General features: G+C 36.9%; 1 pseudogene; it reads right to left on the bottom strand.

The window, feature by feature from the left end:
• Nucleotides 1-9474: 9474 nt before the first annotated feature.
• Nucleotides 9475-10567, bottom strand: LOC127683503 (eukaryotic translation initiation factor 3 subunit M-like; annotated as a pseudogene).
• Nucleotides 10568-18555: the final 7988 nt, after the last annotated feature.

Raw genomic sequence — 18555 nt, 5'->3', positions numbered from 1 at the left:
GGTGTGAGGTGAAATCTCAGGGATGTTTTGATTTGCATTTCCCTAATGATTAATGATGTTGAACATTTTTAAGGTGTTTCTCAGCCCTCCGAAGTTCTTCATGTGAAAATTCTTTGTTTAGCTCTGTACCCCACTTTTTAATGGGGTTATTTGGTTCTCTAGGTTCTACCGCCTTGAGTTCTTTGTATATATTAAATATTAACCCTCAGTTTAGGGTTGGTGAAGATCCTTTCCCAATCTGTTGGTTGACGTTTTGTCCTTTTGACAGTGTCTTTTGCCTTACAGAAACTTGGTAGTTTTATGAGGTCCCATTTGTCAATTCTTGATCTTAGAGCATAAGCTATTGGTGTTTTATTCAGGAACTTTTCCCCTGTGCCCATGTCCTCAAGGGTATTCCCCAGTTTCTTTTCTATTAGTTTCAGTGTGTCAGGTTTTATGTGGAGGTCCTTGATCCATTTGGAGTTGAGCTTAGTACAAGGAGATAAGAATGGATCGATGCGCATTCTTCTGCATGCTGACCTCCAATTGAACCAGCACCATTTGTTGAAAAGACTTTTTTCCACTGGATGCTTTCAGCTCCTTTGTCAAAGATCAAGTGACCATAGGTGTGTTGGTTCATTTCTGGGTCTTCAATCATATTCCAGTGATCTGCTTGCCTGACATTGTACCAATACCATGCAGTTTTTATCACTATTGCTCTGTAGTAAAGTTTAAAGTCTGGGATACTGAATCCCCCTGAAGTTCTTTTACTGTTGAGAATAGTTTTAGCTATCCTGGGTTTTTTGTTATTCCAGATGAATTTGAGAATTGTTCTTTCTAGCTCTATGAAGAACTGGGTTGGGATTTTTATGGGGATAGCATTGAATCTGTAGATTGCCTTTGGCAAGATGGCCATTTTAACTATATTAATCCTGCCAATCCATGAGCATGGAAGATTTTTTCCATTTTCTGAGATCTTTGATTTCCTCTTTCAGAGATCTGAAGTTCTTGTCATATAGGTCTTTCACTTGTTTGGTTAGAGTCTCCCCAAGATACTTTATGCTGTTTGTAGCTATTGTGAAGGGAGTCATTTCCCTAATTTCTTTCTCAGTCTGCTTATCCTTTGAATATATAAAGGCTACTGATTTGATTGCATTGATTTTGTAGCCAGCCACTTTGCTGAAGTTGTTTATCAGCTGTAGGAGTTCTCTAGTAGAGTTTTTAGGGTCACTTAAGTATACTATCATATCATCTGCAAATAGTGATAGTTTGACTTCTTCCTTTCCAATTTGTATCCCGTTGACCTCCTTATGTTGTCTAATTGCTCTAGCACTGAGTTTGATCATTTCCTTTCTTCTTCTCCTCCTGGGTGAATTAGCTTCTTCTTGTTCCAGGGCTTTCAGTTGTTCCATTAATCTTCTAGTGTATGCTTTCTTGAATTTCTTTTTGGAGGCACTCAAAGCTATGAGTTTTCCTCTTAGCACTGCTTTCATTGTGTCCCATAGATTTGTGTATGTTGTACCTTCATTTTCATTAAATTCTAAGAAATCTTTGATTTCTTTCTTTATTTCTTCCTTGACCAAGGTATCATTGAGTAGAGTATTGTTCAGTTTCCATGTGTATGTGGACTTTCTGTTGTTTTTACTGTTATTAAAGACCACTTTTACTCCATAGTGATCTGATAGGAGGCATGGGATTATTTCAATCTTCTTATATTTGTTGAGGTCTGTCTTGTGATCACAACTATGTGATCTATTTTGGAGAAGGTACCATGAGGTGCTGAGAAAAAGGTATATTCTTTTGCTTTGGGATGAAAAGTTCTATATATATCTGTTAACTCCAATTGGTTCAAAGCTTCAATTAGTTTCATTGTCTCCCTGTTTAGTTTGTTATCCTGATCGGCCCATTGGTAAGAGAGGAGTGTTGAAGTCACCCACAATTATTGTGTTAGGTGCAATGTGTACTTTGGGCTTTAGTAAAGTTTCTTTTATGAATGAGGGTGCCCTTGTATTTGGGGCATAGATGTTCAGGATTGAGAGTTCTTCTTGTTGGATTTTTCGTTTGACCAGCAAGTAGTGACCTTCCATGTCTCTTTTGATGACATTAGGTTGAAAGTTAATTTTATCTGAAATTAGAATGGCAACTCTGGCTTGTTTCCTGGGACCATTTGCTTGTAGAATTGTCTTCCAGCCTTTTACTCTAAGGTAGTTTTTGTCTTTGACACTGAGGTGTGTTTCCTGTATGCAGCAAAATGTAGGGTCCTGTTTATGTAACCAGCCTGTTAGTCTATGTCTTTTTATTGGGGAATTGAGTCCATTGATGTTAAGAGATATTAAGGAGTAGAGGTTATTTCTTCCTATTATTTTTGATGTTAATTTTATACGTGTGTGGTTATCTTCTTTGGGTTTGATGAAAGAAGTTTAATATCCTGCTTTTTGCAGGGTATATTTTCCCTCATTGTAATGGTGTTTTCACCCTATTATCCTTTGTAGGGCTGGGTTTGTAGAAAGATATTGTGTAAATTTGGTTTTGTCATGGAATATCTTGGTTTCTCCATCTATAGTGATTGAGAATTTCACTGGGTATAGTAGTCTTGGCTGGCATTTGTGTTCTCTTCGAGTCTGCATGAGCTTTGCCCAGGAACTTCTAGCTTTCACGGTCTCTGGTGAGAAATCTGGTGTAATTCTGATAGGTCTTCCTTTATATGTTACTTGCCCTTTTTCTCTTACTGCCCTAAGTATTCTTTCTTTGTTTAGTACATTTGTGGTTTTGATTATTATGTGACAGGAGGTATTTCTGTTCTGGTCCAGTCTGTTTGGAGTTCTGTACGCTTCTTCTATATTCATGGGCATCTCTCTCTTTAGGTTAGGGAAGTTTTCTTCCATAATTTTGTTGAAGATATTTGCTGGCCCTTTAAGTTGTAAATGTTCACTCTCATCAATGCCTATAATCCTTAGATTTGGCTTTCTCATTGTGTCCTGGATTTCCTGGATGTTTTGGGTTACAAGCTTTTTGCATTTTGCATTTTTTTTAACTGTTGAGTCCATGGTTTCTATGGTATCTTCGGCATCTGAGATTCTTTCTTCCATCTCTTGTATTCTGTTGTTGATATTTGTGTCTATGGTCCCTGATTTCTTCCCAAGGTTTTCTATCTCCAAAGTTGTCTACCTTTGTGCTTTCTTAGTTGTTTCTACTTCTGTTTTTAGATCCTGGAAGTTTTTGCTCAGTTCTGTCATTTGCTTGTTTGTGTTTTTCTCTAATTCTTTAAGAGATTTTTGTGTTTCCTCTTTCATGACTTCTTCGTGTTGATCAAAGTTCTCCTGTATTTCTTTAAGTGATTTTTGCGTTTCCTCCTTATTGGCTTTTTTATTCTCCTGAATTTCTTTCAATGATTTTTGTGTTTCCCTTGTAAGGGCTTCTAATTTTTGATCCATTTTCTCATGAATTTCTTTAAGTATGTCCTTCATGTGTTCCTGTACCAGCATCATGACCAGTAATTTTAAATCCAAATCTTGCTTTTCTGGTGTATTGGGGTATCCAGGACTTGCTATTGTTGGAGAATTGGGTTCAGATGCTGCCATAATGCCTTGGTTTCTGTTAGTAACGCTCCTACATTTGCCTTTAGCCATCTAGTTCTCCCAGGTGTTAGATGGCTTTATTGTCACTGGCTGGTGCTTCAACCTACTGTGGATCTTTAAGGTTATCTCTGCAACACTGGATGACTGGTTTTCCCCTGGCACAGATTACAGATATGCTGCCTTCCTCTTTTGTGCCTTTGGAACCCTTCTTAGTCTTGCCTCAAGCAATGTTATACTTAGGTTGTCAAGGTCAACCTTGTGTTCTCTGTCTGCTCTATTATGGAGCAAAGATGGTGTGGTGGGTGTCACTCCCTCTGTTGATTCTCACATAGGACACAGGTCCTGTGATGGACTGGCTTGCAGATGAATTGCCTATGTGCTCAGTTCCTGAGTGCAGGCAGACCCCTGGCGATTTGCACCACCAGAGATCTAAAGCTCAGGGTGATAGAGTACTTAGTGACCATTTTCTGTCCTGGCAGGCAGCGAGAATGGCCGCAGGGCTTCTCTCCTTCTGCAGCTCTCTCTGTCCAGAGTACTCATTCTAATATCAGATAAAATTGACTTTCAACCTAAAGTCATCAAAAGAGACACGGAAGGACACTTCTTGCTGGTCAAAGGAAAAATCCACCAAGAACTCTCAATTCTGAACATTTATGCTCCAAATGCAAGGGCACCCTCATTCATAAAAGAAACTTTACTAAAGCTCAAAGCACACATTGCACCTAGCACAATAATTGTGGGTGACTTCAACACCCCACTCTACTCAATAGACTAATCAGGAAAACAGAAACTAAACAGGGACACAGTAAAACTACTTGAAGTTTTGGACCAATGGGATTTAACATATATATATATATATATGACATTTCATCCCAAAGCAAAAGAATATACCTTTTTTTTTTCCAGCACCTCATGGTACCTTCTCCTTAATCAATCATATAATTGGTAACAAGGCAGACCTCAACAGATATAAGAAGCTAGAAAATAATCCCATGCCTCCTATCAGATTACTATGGAGTAAAAGTGGTCTTGAATAGAAAGAAAAACAACAGAAAGCCCACTTACACATGGAAACTGAACAATACTCTACTCAATGATACCTTGGTCAAGGAAGAAATAAAGAAAGAAATCAAAGACTTTTTAGAACTTAATGAAAATGAAGGCACAACATACCCAAATCCATGTGACACAATGAAAACAGTGCTAAGAGGAAAACTCATAGCCCTGAGTGCCTCCAAAAAGAAAATGAAGAGAGCATACACTAGAAGCTTAAAGGCATACCTGAAAGCCCTGGAACAAAAAGAAGCTAATTCACCAGGAGGTGAGCAAGGCAGGAAACCACCAAACTCAGGGCTGAAATCAATCAAGTAGAAACAAAGAGAACCATACAAAGAATCAACAAAACCAGGAACTGGTTCTTTGAGAAAATTAACAAGATAGATAAAACCTTAGCCAAATTAACCAAAGGGCACAGAGACAGTATCCAAATTAACAACATTAGAAATGAAAAGGGAGATATAACAACAGAAACTGAGGAAATTAAAAAATTATCAGATCTTACTATAAAAGCCTGCACTCAGTACAACTGGAGAATCTGGAGGAAATGGACAATTTCTTAGACAGATACCAAATACCAAAATTAAATCAGGATCAAATAATCATCTAAACAGTCCCATAACCCCTAAAGAAATAGATGGGGTCATAGAAAGCCTTCCAACGAAAAAAAAAATACAGTACCAGATGGTTTTAGTGCAGAATTCTATCAGGCCTTCAACGAAGACTTAAAACCAACACTCTTTAAACTATTCCACAAAATAGAAACAGAAGGAACACTATCCAATTCATTCTACAAAGCCACAATTACGCTGATATCAAAACCTCACAAAGATCCAACAAAGAAAGAGAACTTCAAGCCAATTTCCCTTATGAATATCAATGCAAAAATACTCAATAAAATTTTTGCCAACCAAATTCAAGATCACATCAAAACAATCATCCACCATAATCATTTATTAGATAGATTTATAGATACATAGATAGATAGATGGATGATAGATAGAAAGATAAACAAATTACAGCATTAGTTTGGTTTTTAATGAAGCTAGAATTTCAATAGAAAAGGCTTCATCCCAGAGATGAAGGGATGGTTCGATATACAGAAATCCATCAGTGCTATCTACTATATAAATAAACTCAAAGAAAAAAACCACATGATCATTTCATTAGATGCTGAAAAACCATTTGACAAAATTTAGCATCCTTTCATGCTAAAAGCCTTGGAAAGAACAGGAATTCAAGGCCCATATGTAAACATAGTAAAAGCAATATACAGACAGAGATGTTATAAAATTAAAAACTATTTGCCTAACATGCTAGAATTTCTGAGTTGAATACCCAGAACTTCATAAATTGGATAAGCTGTTCATGACTATTACCATTATAGTTGTATGTAGACATATAAAGAAAAGGAATTCAAGATGATCCTTCACTTACATTGAGACTACAAGGATAGCCTGAAGTACAGGCTGTCTTTCTAACCACAAATAGAAAAACAACAAAAATACCTATGAACTTGGGTAATCTCTAACAGGAAAAGGCAGAGAGGATAGTTAAAATTGATTTTTAAATCATGTGGCTAGAGAGATGGTGAAGTGATTAAAAGCATTGTCTTCTCTTCCAAAGGACCTGGGTTTAGTTCCCATTACCTACATACAAGCTTCCTACTATCTGTAATTGCATTTCCAAGGTATCTGACAGCTTACAGTAATGCACATAAAGTAAAATTAAATAAATTTTAAAAGAAAAAGCCAGTTAGTGTTCTCATACACATTTAAAATCACAATTTGGGAATCAGTAGCAGGCAGGTCTCTGAAAACAAGGCCAGTTTAGTCCACGTATAGAGTTCCAAGACAGCCAGTGATAAAACAGAGAAACTCTGTCTCATTTAATAGATAGATACATAGATAGATAGATGGATAATAGATAGAAAGATAAACAAATTACAGCATTAGTTTGGTTTTTAAGGAAACTAGAATTTCAATAGAAAATGGATATTGTGGACAACAATAAGAAGAATTGGAAATACACCATCAATTCATAGAGCTGCAAATACTAAGACTTTAAATTTTTCACATTAAAAACAGAACTTTGGCCATTGGGGGTGGGGGAGACTCTTGATTTTAAAGCCAGGCACTTGCTGGGTACTTTTATTTACTTTATTTTATTCTTGAAAGTTACCATCATCAAAATTTTTATTTTAACTTGGTTTTTAAAATGGTATATGTTATTTACAACTTTATACTTTTGGCATCTGTTTTTCAAGGGATGCAAATATTAAACAGTAACTGCAGATAGCAGTTCATCTTCTCAAACCAAACCAACTTCATTTTAAAGTGTATCATTGGCAGGTAAGACAGACGTAAACTGAAAAGGGAGAGAACAAAGATGTTACATACCTTTGAAGAATTGACAGGGGGGATTCAAAACTAAGCACATGAAAATTTCCATTTTTATGATTATGAATGGCAAAACACCTGAAAAGATTAAAATGTAAGGAACTACTTAGATATGAATATACACCTGTGATTAGCTGTATGGCACAGACATATGTAATGGGAACAGAAAAGTCACACAGTCAGCACAGCTGCTTGATGTGCAGAAAACTGAGATGAACGATGCAATCACTGTTCTGCATTCTTCTACTTTTGGTCTTAAACTTTATGTGTTTCATGTCTGTATTGCCCTTAATATTTGTTTAGCTTGGGGATAATGGATTAATGAAAAATATCTTATAAATCATTTGTGCCTTTGTGCAGAAGCACTGCTTCTATGCTTCTGTAAAGAAAGTCCTAAGCCTGTAACCCCTCCTGCTCTTATGGAGATAACCTTCTTTAGCCCTATGTTAAGGTCTTTCATATGCTGTGGAAGTGGTGACTCAAGTAAAGATGCCCAAGATCACCTTATTATCCTCTGTCTTTCAAATACTTTTGTAATATCTGTCCCTGTACTTACTCATGGACAAGATAATTAGAACAAAGTAAACTTAAGAAGGTGAGCAATATTCAGTAGGTTAGAAATGTTGGCAAGAGATCATGTTAACATCTTTTTACTATATTATCTAGAAATTACACAGTATATAAGATTGAGGGCTACATTTGCTATTCCCCTCCAGAAAAAGATATAGGTACATACATAAATTAGCTGGTGTTATCTCTGCCCTACCCATGATCTTATTCTGCTGGAGGAAAAGTAATGTGGATAAATGATGAAAGAATGCAGTATTAAGACCTCTACTTTCTAGAAAAGTTAGCTTGTGCAAGGCCTGCCATGATTTCTTTTGACCAAGGAACAAGTGAATCCCAAGATTATACAAATAAAAAAATTATATGAAGTTAAACTATTGCATTATAGCAGAAATTGAATAATAACTGCAACAGCTTTGGCATAGAGATTTTTCTTGGTTGTAATGACAATTAACACTCTAATCATTCAACCTGATAATACATGGTTTTGCGACATGGTACTCTGTCTAGTCTTTCATGGAGATTTTTCTTTCTGTATAGTGCCCTTGAAAGTTCAAGAGCAACAAGCCCGAGAACAGACCCTTATTCTTGGGCAAAATATGCTTCTAAATTCTTAAAGATTGAATTTTGAAGTTGATGAGTCAAACTGATTGTAAATGATAACACTTTTCTGTCATAGTTTATCCATGGCAAATAAACTTATGACCAGGAAGATGTTAAAACATGTGTCCAAGGACAAAAATGATATAATTTACATTTCATGTCAATATAAATCTATCCTGCATACTGATCTCAGCATAAATAAACAAGGACTCCAATTGCCAGTCAGGCTGTAAAATCAATACCTACTCCAACCCCCATCCAATCACAAATACTATATCTAAATCACTCTTCCATATCTGACTCTTTATATCCTCTGTGGGATCTTCAGGGTTATTACCCAGTGGTTACATATTTACATGATCAAAATGTGATGTTAATGATGAAATCAGAAACAAAATATGTCCTTAGACAAACATGTTCAGCATTCATCCCCTGCCCCTAAGAAAAAAGGAGATGGTGGAGACACCTGCTGGTTAAAGTGTGACTGAGGAGAATGAAGTTCAACTTCTGAGTCTTTGTGAATAGAAATAGTTTTGAAAATATTAACTGTATTTTAGGAGATGAAAATAAGCAGACATAAATGGAATGGAATTATTTAGAAGGAATTTCTAGGACACATTGAATGCCCCACAACCTTCCAAAGAAGATTTCTTCTAAGACTAAAAAAAGAATTCCATAAATTCTTTTCCATAATTAGGTTGAAAATCCACTTGGCAATAAGAATAGTTAGATTCAGAATAGTATATGCACTCATTTACAGCTTACACGTTGTATTTTCTATTTCTATGTTCTTATGTGCTAGTTCTCCAGGCAGTAGAAGATAATGACATGTACAAATAGGTACATAACTAAACAAAGTAACCTCATGTTAAATGATTAATAATGCTCTCCACCTCACCTAAAGAACTACCTTTTCTCTAAAGAATCCTTAGATGAAATGTAGAGATTTTCTACAGATTCAAGTCAATTAACCAAATTTTAAAAGGAAAATGAAGACCAGATTTGCTTCTCAAATTGCTGAAAAATAGCACACCTATTCCTGAATCTTATGAATATATTTTTCACATACAACTAAGTGTCTTGCTTTAAAAAGAGCACATTTACCCATCCCACCTTTATCTTATAATATCTGTGTAGATTGAGCCCCAATACCTCAGTATTATGATTCTTATAATAGATAATACAGTCCACATGTGATCCACAAAATAAAGATATCTTTTTTTAGTTGATAATTCTTTACTACAACTTAGAACATTTTTTTCCTCAGTGAACAAAATTATTTAAAGAAAAATTCAGGTATCTGAAAGACTCAAAATTCTATTTTTCACTTTGTTCAAGTTCTGTTTCCAGGCATAAAGAGTATTGTACTATTGTTGTCACTGCTGTTTTCCAAATGTCTGATGTGTGCTGTGACTGACAACTACTTTTCTTTGGGTCTGATCAATTTTGCAGGAGACTATTTTAGTTCTTACAGCATCAATAATAAATGCTTCAACATCATCAGTTCCAATCTGTAGTTCTTGCTTCATTGCAGCAAAAGAAATCTCTTTTTCTCACTGCCATTTCCATAAAGGTGAGAAATCTCATTTTCATCATATTTTGCTTATGTAACAAGCCAAGTGAATCTATGAAGTCTTTGTTACTCTGATAGAACTTACATAAGATACAAATTTCACACTTACAAAAATGTTTAATAAACCATAGATAAGTTCACCTTCCAAAAATTTGACTGGCTTTAGAGTAATAAGATGGTCAAAAAGAAAGGCATTTGTATCCTTCAGTGCCTGCACAATACACCTGTGGGCATCAACTAGATCCTGGAAAGCACTGTATTCTGTATAACTCCCAAGCAATTTTACTATGACCTTTGATGAAGCATCACTTTTCTTACAATCCCTGAGTGCAGTCTTAAGATGGTGTGTTTCTTTTTAGTGGCAAGTTTCCAGTCAGAGATCCACTTTCTCACTTGATCTAGTTCTGTTCGTATAGACTGGATGACCTTACATGATGGTACCACTTTGATGATGTTGCAATACACTGTGTACCTTACAGGAGTATTCTTGTTCATCCCATGAAAAAAGTTGCTTAGAAATCTTAGACTCAGAGATGGGCTTTTGACTTCCCAAAACTTGATCAACTTTTCACACAGATTTGAAATCAGTGCTCCTTCTTTCCTTAGTTCCTGGATCAACAGAAGGGGCACAACACTGTTCATGTGTCATCCTTCAGACACACATCACAGGCTTCAATAATCTGAGCTAAACCAACATGAAGTCCACATTCCAAGTTCTCTTCTGAGATCTCAGCTCCTTTTGATTTCTGATAAGCTCAAAGTTCAGTGCCCTGGTCTTCCTCCCTGATATGGATGAAGGCTAGGATACTCATGATGAAGGCCTGTCTGTGGGAGATGCCAAGATATCTCATCAGCTCAATTAGGTAGGTTTGTTAAGAGAATTACAATGGATCACAGCTATAGTATCCCAGATTTAAGAACACAACTATATAGGAAGAGAAGTGAACATAAAATATACTTAGCATCAATGGAAGCTGGCATGCTTGTCTGAAATAAATGTTACTTTTGTTTACTTAAGTGTATTAACCACAGGGTTGTTGAGCAATGAGAAAGAAACAGCAAGAGAAATAGTTGATGTTAATCATGGAACAGCTCAGTCATCCCATGTCAGAGCAACGCCATCTGCAGAAAAAACTCCCAGGTTTTAATAGAATGAATAGAGCAGAACCAACTGTCCCCAAGAAAGCAGATGTTCTCTGAGTCATCATTTTGGGTATTAATAGTTGGTTTCTAGAAATGTTCCCAGGACATAGTATCCTGACCAAATATAAACCATAAGACTTTTCAAATATTGTTAGTTGGAATGGAAATGTCTGAATTTTTTGGAGAATCATTTGTGCCATATAATATTTTGCTGGAAGCTGTTTTATGAGAGGATATTTTGCTGAAGCAGATGCATGAGAGGATGATTTGCTGAGGCAGACACTTGAAAGGACATTTGATGTTTGGAAAGAATATAAGTAGAGCTCAAAAGAAAATGAACAACATTCTTGCATTGATACATCTTGTAACACTTCACTGGCCTTTGCTGACAATTTCCTTGCATTGGTATGCCTTGCCATATTTTGCTTGTTTCAGTGGACTTTTCTTATTTTTGTTTTGTTTTGTTTTGTTTTAGATATATTCAGTATTTACATTTCAAATGCTGTCCAATTTCCTGATTCAACCCCCTCCTTGAAAATCCCCTAACCCATTACCCCTGCCATGTTCACCAATCAATCCACTCCTGCTTCCCTGTCCTGGTATTCCCCTACACTGCTCCATTGAGCCTTTCCAGGTTCAGGGGCCTCTCCTCCCTTTGATGTCCAACAAGGCCATTCTCTCCCTCCTATTTATCTGGCGCCATGGGTCCCTCCATGTGTACTCTTTAGTTGATGGTTTAATAACTGGAAGTTCTAGGGGTACTGGTTGGCTCACGATGTTGTTCCTCCTATGGCGCTGCAAACCCCTCAGCTCCTTGGGTCCTTTCTCTTTCTCCTCCATTGGCAGCCTTGTGCTCAGTTCAATGGTTGGCTGAGCATGTCTCCCTCTGTATTTGTCATATACTGGTAGAACCTCTCAGGTGACAGCTATATCAGGCACCAGTCAGCAAACACTTATGGGCATCTACACTAGTGTCTGGGTTTTGTAACTGTATATAGGTTTGATCCCTAGGTGGGGCAGTCTCTAAATGGTCTTTCCCTCAGACTCTGCTCCACACTTTGTCTCTGTATATCCTCCTGTGGGTATTTTGTTCCCCCTTCTAAGGAGGACCAGAGCATGCACACTTTGTTCTTCCTTCTTCTTGAGCTTAATTTGATCAGTGAATTGTGTCTTGGGTAGTCCAAGCTTCCGGGAAAATATCTGCTTATCAGTGAGTGCATAGGATGTGTGTTCTTTTGTGATTGTGTTACCTCACTCAAGATGATACTTTCTAGTTCCGTCCATTTGCCTAAGAATTTCGTGAATTCATTGTTTTTAATAGCTGAGTAGTATCCCATTGTGTAAATGTACCACATTTTCTGTATCCATTCCTGCACCGAGGCACATTTGGGTTATTTCCAGCTTCTGGCTGTTATAAATAAGAGTGCTATGAACAGAGTGGAGTGTGTGTCCTTAGTACATGTTGAAGAATCCTCTGGGTAAGTGCACAGGAGTGGTATAGCAGGGGCCTCTAGTAGGATTATGCCCAATTTTCTGAGGAATGCCAAACTGATTTCCAGAATGATTGAACCAGCTTGCAATCCCACCAGGAGTGGAGGAGTGTTCCTCTTTCTCCGCATCCTTGCCAGCACCTGCTATCTCTTGAGTTTTTTATATAAGCCATTCTCACTAGTGTGAGGTGAAATCTCAGGGTCCTTTTAATTTGCATTTCCCTGATGACTAAGGATGCTGAACATTTCTTTAGGTGCTTCTCAGCCATTTGAAATTTCTCAGTTAAAAATTCTTTGTTTAGCTCTGTATCCCATTTTTTAATTGTGTTATTTGGTTCTCTTGAATCTAACTTTTTGAGTTCTTTGTATATATTGCATATTAGCCCTCTGTCAGATGTAGGGTTGGTAACGATATTTTCCCAAACTGTTGGTTGCTGTTTTGTCATATTGACAGTATCTTTTGCCTTACCAAAACTTTGTCACTTTATGAAGTCCAATTTGTCAATTCTTGATCTTAGAGCATAAGCTATTGAATGTGTTCTGTTCAGGAACTTTTCCCGTGTGCCCATGTGCTCAAGGTTCTTCTCCACTTTCTTTTCTATTAGTTTCAGTGTGTCTGGTTTTATGTGGAGGTCCTTGATCCACTTAGACTTGAACACTGTACAAGGAAGTAAGAAAGGATTGATTTGCATTCTTATGCATGCTAAGCACCAGGTGAACAAGCACCATTTGATGAAAATGCTATCTTTTTTTTCCCAGTGGATGGTTTTAGCTCCTTTGTCAAAGATCAAGTGAACCATAGGTGTGTGGGTTCATTTCTGGGTCTTCAACTCTTTTCCATTGATCTTCCTGCTTGTCACTGCAAATACCATGCAGTTTTTATTACTATTTCTCTGTAGTACTGCTTGAGGTCTGGGATACTGATTCCCCCAAAAGTTTTTCTTTTTTATTTTCTTTTTTTTTTTACCTTTGAGAATAGTTTTAGCTATCCTGGGTTTTTTGTTATTCCAGATGAATTTGATAATTGCTCTTTCTAACTATACAAAGAATTGAATTGGAATTTTGATGGTTATTGCATTGAATCTCAAGATTGCTTTTGGCAAGATGGCCATTTTTACTATATTTATCCTGCCAATACATGAACAAGGGAGATCTTTCCTTCTTCTGAGGTCTTCTTCAATTTGTTTTCTCAGAACCTTGAAGTTCCTGTCATATAGATCTTTCACTTGTTTGGTTAGAGTCATCCCAAGATATTTTATATTGTTTGTCACTATTGTGAAGGGTGTCATTTCCCTAATTTCTTTCTCAGTCTGTTTATTTTTGAGTATAGGAAGGCTACTGATTTGTTTGAGCTAATTTTATATCCAGCCACTTTACTGAAGTGTTCTTTTTTTTATCAGGTTTAGGAGTTTTTTGAGTGAGTTTTTGGGATCACTTATGTATACTATCATATCATCTTCAGATAGCAATAGTTTGACTTCTTCCTTTCCAAATTGTTTCCTTCTGGATTCTTTTTGTTGTCTAATTGCTCTAGCTAGACCTTCAAGTATTATATTAAGTAGACATGAAGAGTGAATGCAGTCTTGTCTAGTGCCTGATTTTTGTGGGATTGCTTCAAGTTTCTCTCCATTTAGTTTAATGTTGGATACTGGTTTTCTGTATATTGCTTTTTATTATGTTTATGTATGAGCCTTGAATTCCTGATCTTTTCAAGACTTTTAACATGAAAGGATGATGAATTTTGTCAAATGCTTTTTCAGCATCTAATGAAATGACCATGTGCTTTTTTTCTTTGAGTTTGTTTATGTAGTAGATTACATTGATGGATTTTGGCATATTGAACCATCCTTGCATCTCTGGGATGAAGCTTACTTGATTATGGCGAATGGTCATTTTGTTGTTTTCATGGATTCAGTTGGCAAGAATTTTATTGAGTATTTTGCATTGATATTCATAAGGCAAGGCAAATTCATCTAAAGTTCTCTTTCTTTGTTGGATCATTGTGTGATTTTGGTATTAGCATAATTGTGGCTTCATAGAATGAGTTGGGTTGTGTTCCTTCTGTTTCTGTTTTGTGAAATAATTTGAAGAGTATTGGTGTTAGGTGCTAGGTTTTCTTTGAAGGTCTCATAGAATTCTGCGCTAAAACCATCTGGTCCTGTGCTTTTTTTTTTTTTTTTTTTTTTTTGATAGGGAGAGTTTCAGTGGCAGATTCTCAGATTCTATTTTTTTTAGGGTTTATTGGACAGTTTAGCTGGTCTGTCTGATCCTGACTTAACTTTGGTAATTGGTAAATTGGTATCTATATAGAAAATTGTCCATTTCTTCCAGATTTCCCAGTTGTGATGAGTATAGGCTTTTGTAGAACGATCTGATTATTTTTGGAATTTCCTCAATTTCTGTTGTGATAACTCACTTTTTATTTCTGATTTTCTTAATTTGGATACTGTCTCTGTGCCTTCTGGTTATTCTGCCTAAGGCTTTATCTATCTTGTTAATTTTTCTCAAAGAAGCAACTCCTGGTTTTATATAGTTGTTTTTGTTTCTACTTGGTTGATTTGAGCCCTGAGTTTTATGATTTCCTGCTTTCTACTCCACTTAGGTATATTAGCTTCTTTCGGTTCTAGAGCTTTCAGGTGGGCTGTTAAGCTGCTAGTGTATGCTCTCTCCAGTTTCTTTTTGGAGGCACTCAGAGCTATGAGTTTTCCTCTTAGAACTGCTTTCATTGTGTCCCATAAGTTTGGGTATGTTTTGTCTTCATTTGCATTAAATTTCAAAAAGTCTTTGATTTCTTTATTACTTCCTTGACCAAGTTATCATTGAGTAGAGCATTGTTCAGCTTCCATATTAATGTGGGCTCTCTGTTGTTTTTGTTGCTATTGAAGACCACCCTTTCTTCATAGTGATCTGATAGGAGGCATGGGATTAGTTCAATCTTTTTATATCTGTTGAGGTCTGTTTTGTGACCAGTTATATCGTCAATTTTGGAGAAGGTACCATGAGGTGCTGAGAAGAAGATATATTCTTTTGATTTAGGATGAAATGTTCTATAGATATCTCTTAAGTTTTTTGGTCTGTAACTTCTGTTAGTTTCACTGTGTCTCTATTTAGTTTGTGTGTTTCATGATCTGTCCATTTATAAGGGTGGGATGTTGAAATCACCCACAATTATTGTGTGAGGTGCAATGTGTGCTTTGAGCTTTAGTAAAGTTTCTTTTACAAATGAAGGTGCCTTTGCGTTTGGAGCATAGATGGTCAGAATTGAGAGTTCTTTTTGGTAGATTTTTCCTTTGATGAGTATGAACTGTCCTTCTGTGTCTTTTTGATGACTTTTGGTTGAAAGTCAATTTTATCTGATATTATAATGTCTACTCTAACTTGTTTCCTGGAAACATTTGCTTAGAAAATTGTTTTCCAAACTTTTACTCTGAGGTTGTATTTTCTTTGACTCTGAGGTGCATTTCCTGTATGCAGCAAAATGCTGGGTCCTGTTTACTTGTCCAGACTGTTAGTCTATGTCTTTTATATTGGGGGAATTGAGTCCATTGATGTCAAGAGATATTAAGGAATAGTGATTGTTGTTTCCTCTTAATTTTTTTATGTTATTTTTGTGTTTGTGATTATCTTGGGTTTGTTGGAAGAACATTAATTTCTTGCTTTTTGTAGGGTGGAGTTTCCCTCCTTGTTTGACATCTATTATTCTTGGTAGGGCTGGATTTGTGGAAAGATATGGTTTTATCATGGAATATCTTGGTTTCTCCATTTATGGAGATTGAGAGTTTTGCTGGGTATAGTGTGGTTTGGCATTTGTGTTCTCTTAAGGTCTGTATGACATTTGACCAGGATCTTCTAGCTTTCATGGTCTCTGGTGAGAAGTCTAGTGTAATTCTGATAGGTTTGCCTTTATATGTTGCTTGACAATTTTCCCTTATTGGTTATAATAGTCTTTCTTTGTTTAGTGCATTTGGTGTTTTGATTATTATGTGTCAGGAGGAATTTCTGTTCTGCTCCAATCTGTTTGGAGTTCTGTAGGCCTCTTGTATGTTCATGGGCATCTCTTTCTTTAGGTTAGGGAAGTTTTCTTCTATAATTTTGTTGAAGATATTTGCTGGCCCTTTAAGTTATAAATCCTTGATCTCTTCTATGCCTGTAACCCTTAGGTTTGGTCTTCTCATTGTGTCCTGGATTTCCTGGATGTTTTGCGTTAGGAGCTTTTTGCATTTTGTATTTTCTTTGACTGTTGGGTCAATGCTCTCTATGGTGTCTTTAGCACCTAAGATTCTTTCTTCTATTCCTTGTATTCTCTTGTTGATGCTTGCATCTATGACTCCAGATTTCTTACCAAGGTTTTCCATCTCCACAGCTGTCTCCCTTTGTGATTTCCTTGTTGTTTTTCCTTACATTTTTAGATCCTGGATGATTTTGTACAGTTCCTTTACTTCTTTGTTTGAGTTATCCTGTAATTCTTTAAGAGATTTTTGTTTCCTCTTTAAGGGCCTCTACCTGTTGACCCATGTTCTTCTGTTTTCCTTTAAGGGAGTTGTTTATGTTCTTCTTGAAGTCCTTTCTCAGCTTCATGAGGTATGATTTTAAATCCAGATCCTGCTTTTCTGCTGTTGGGGTATCCAGGATTTGTTGTGGGAGAACTTAGTTCAGATGGTATCATGTTGCCTTACTTTCTGTTGGTAATGTTTTTGCATTTGCCTTTTTCCATCTTGCTATCTCTGGTGTTAGCTGGTGTTACTGTCTCTGACTGTGGCTTAGATGTCCTGCAAGCCTCTGTATCTATTCTCCTACGAGACCCATTTTCTCTGTATACACATGTATGTAGGTACTCCTGGGAGACCAACTCTTTTGTGGTAGTGTTTGTGTATGTAGTTCTGTAGTCCTGAATCAGCTCTGGGTGAGGATGGAAATCGAAAGACTACTGTTCCAGGCTGTTCTTAGGCTCTTGTGTCCTCAGAGTTTCGAGCTGTGTCCTCTGAGCAGCCGGTGTGGCTCTACTTGTGCTGTCTGGACTCTCTGCACCCCTGACTGATTAGCTACCTCCCTGTACCACTTGGATATGGTGTACTATGGCAGAGGGTGGTCTTGAGCTGGAGACAGAAACCAGAGGCTTCAGTGATATTTTCTCATGATTTTGTAGTGAGAAACTTCTTGTGGTATTCCGGTTGCTTCTTGCAGCTTCTACATCTTCTGCTAATTCAGCAGCTCCTCTAGATTTCTTCTGCATTGAGTCATTGCTACTGATTCATGTTTGGTGTTTGTCAACTGCTTTGACAATTGTACAGCAGTGTTGCTACTGATTCATGGTTGATCCTAGTGGATTTTGGACTACTAACAAAGAAGCCTGGAATCATCCCAATGGTCTACTTCTAAACAGCTTCATATGCCCCCTGTCTTTCATACCTTTCCTTGCCTCTACCTCTAATAAGTGGGCTAGAAGGGAGGTTGAAGCATTATCAAACCCTATTTAAAGTATAGTTTAAAAAATCTAAGCCTACACATGGCTCTAATAATGGGTAACTCTGCTTCTAATATAGTAGAGGAAAAGTAATGTTTTAAAATGTTTAAGAAAGTTGACAAAAAAAGCTGCTGGCACTGGGTGGTCTTCTTCCTTGCTCCCAGAGGTGTTTTCTGGATTTGCTTCATAGTCCTCATGTATACCATATTGAAAAACATTAGTGGTAAAGCTGAAAATTCTGAAGATGTCACTTAATTAATTCCCTTGTGTTAGAGAAAGTTGAAGTGTTGGCTATGTACTTAGAGTTTTTGAATAGAGGTTCAAGTACTTGGAAAGCAAGAAAAGCCAGTCAGAGCAGAACTATAGGACTCAAACTTGTGCCTGAAACCAGAAATTTAATGCACCATGACAGAGGGAAGCAAATTAAGCTGGAAGGCAATTACCTATAGTGTCAGGTGCCCAGAACACCTCAGTGAGACAAGAGGCTGGAGAAAGCAGTGTAGGTGGATACTGATACTGAAGTCTGGTTTCCTTATTGGTTCTTGATATTCTTCAATAAAAGATGGAGGGAGCCAATTGCTGGGCAGAAGGGACGGTGGGACTTCTGGGTCCCAGGAGGAAAAAGATGCAGAGAAAGAGAAGAGTTTTTCTGGCCAGGCTTTGGAAAGAGAAGCACAAAACAATCATGTAAGATTACAGTGAG

This window comes from Apodemus sylvaticus, chromosome 4 (genome assembly GCF_947179515.1).
Source record: "Apodemus sylvaticus chromosome 4, mApoSyl1.1, whole genome shotgun sequence".
Lineage (NCBI taxonomy): Eukaryota > Metazoa > Chordata > Mammalia > Rodentia > Muridae > Apodemus > Apodemus sylvaticus.
This window is presented reverse-complemented; position numbering and strand designations above follow the sequence as displayed.